This window comes from Sinocyclocheilus grahami, unplaced genomic scaffold, assembly GCF_001515645.1.
Source record: "Sinocyclocheilus grahami isolate Dianchi unplaced genomic scaffold, SAMN03320097.WGS_v1.1 scaffold461.1, whole genome shotgun sequence".
NCBI lineage: Eukaryota > Metazoa > Chordata > Actinopteri > Cypriniformes > Cyprinidae > Sinocyclocheilus > Sinocyclocheilus grahami.
The window spans coordinates 314709-317149 of NW_015505640.1; positions in this window are offsets into that span (position 1 = coordinate 314709).

The following is a 2441-nucleotide window of genomic DNA, read 5'->3' on the forward strand; positions in this document are numbered from 1 at the left end:
TATATATATATATATATATATATATATATATATATATATATATATATATATATATATTAAGCAGCACAACTGTTATATTGATAGTAATAACAAATGTTTCTTTAGCGTCAACCGGCATATTAGAATTATTAAATTTCTTAAAAACTTTTATTTATAAAAACTTCCACCATAAGCAAAATCAACTGTTTGGCTAAAAACATGAGAAAAGCAATACAAGCACATTGCAGTTTTGTTATAGAAGTTATACGGATCAGTGATTCTGAAAATATTGCTAACATTAGAATGATTTCTGAGGGATCACACTGAAGACTGGAATAATGACGGCTGAAAATTCAGCTTGGCCATGCCTTACCAGAGTCAATTTTTACTTGTATCTGGCATTTGGCAAGTGTTAGTGTGCACATGTGTGTGGTTCTCTTATCTTGCCAAAGGAAGGAACAGTTCTCTTACTGCTTGCACAACCCTTTATTCATACTGACTCACACTGTGCAAGTCTGTTTTTAAGGGGGAGATTTGTTTTACCCCTGGGTGTGTCACAGGGTTAACATCTCTCTCTAATAACACCTGACTGAAATCTGAGTTTATCTCTCACTTTTTCAAGATTGTTCCCATGCTTGTCATCAGTTTTCTCCTGGACTAGTTCATTTCAACACCGGCTTTTAAGCTTAATGAAACTTAAATTAGGCCATCTTCAATCCTACAACTGACATGTCTAGAACAGTAATCCGTAAAGTATTTGTTTTTATGGTATCATCCAGGATGCATCTCATTTAGACTAATAGATGGATCATGTTTCTGATGACAGCAGACAGCTTGTTTACAGATTACACAGGCGAAAAATTCAATAGAGAACACAGATTATGTGAACATCTGAGGATGCAAAGGAAACATCCATGCAAATCAATTCCAAACTACATTTATGGATCTCTTTCCCATCCTCGGTGATCCTATGAGAAAAGTAGTGACTGTAGGGTGGAAAACACAATAAACATGCCAATTACCTGGTATAAAAAGACATTTTATTTACAGATGTTTTCTTAGATGTTTTTAGTAAATTTGATTGATTACATGTGGTTTTCATTGCGTTACAAACTCCACCCTCATTAATCTTCCAAGAGTCATTTAAACAACATAAAAGAAAGGAAGGCTTCAGACAGTTATGTCTTAGTCTGAACAGAAACAGATGTACTGGGATAGTAATCAAGTCTATCCCCTACATCTGAACTCTGTCAAGCAAATATTTTTTCTTCACTGGAACTGTACCATCACATTTTTATGATTTTACTATGTAGTGTCATGCCTTAAGTTTTGTTTGTTTTTACTGTGTGCAAAACAAAACAACACTATTGTCATGTCATTTTACACTTCTTTACTTGACGTGATGATCTCAACCTTCCAAATGCTGATAAATTGCCATAATAAACACTTAGGTTGATTGTCTCTGCAGTCCAATCCCGAACAGCACAGTAGTGAAGACTTTCAGTTTGAGGATTACAGGCCTACTATTATCCATTGCACTTAAAGGAATATTCTGGGTTCAGTGCAAGTTAAGCTGAATCGACAGCATTTGTGGCATAATTCTGATTACCACAATTGTTTTAATTTAATTTTTTCCTCACCTTTAAAAACCATCTGGGCAATAGTGAGGCACTTACAATGGAAGTGAATGGGCCAATCTGTTTAAAATACATTAAAATACTCACTGTTTCAATAGTATGGCTATATTGTTACAAACAATATGCATATTAGCATTATTTTAGTGTTACAAAATTGCTTACCTACTAAAGTTATATCCATTTTTTTCCATGACAACATAATAGTGTTTACAACCCTGAAATCTTGCAAAAACATTGATTTAAACAACCTTTAATCTCAAATAATATTTATGTATTTATGAATTGTGCTTTTATAAAATCACAAGCTTTATCTCTCCAAACAAATTGCCCATTTAATTTAATTGCAAGTGCATTCATTATTTTTTATAATAATGATAAGTAATCAATATTCAATAATCAATCAGTTCCTGTCGATTGAGCTCAATGTATGATTATTCTGAACACAGAATATTCAGAATTATAAATAACTGGAAAAATATCCAACATAAAAACAATTTGTTGTGAAGACAAATAAAACATCTTTGAAGTGTAAGCACTAAACACGCACACTTGAAATGGACCCTAAAAAGGTAGTGAAGGAGTAAATGCTTTTTACTACTTTTGAACAATCCTGGAACTCCACCCCACACACCTGCCTGCATGCCTCAAGAAGAGTATCTGCAGAACTTACGATTACTTTTTCTCTATTGGACTCTTTTATCCTGTCCTTTTGTAGATGGTCTTAAAAATGAGACATTGTTATAGACCAGAGAGACAGAGGGAGTTCCACACTCATTCTCTCTTTATGAGAACAACTCCCGTTCCAGACGCTCTCACAGTGTGCTT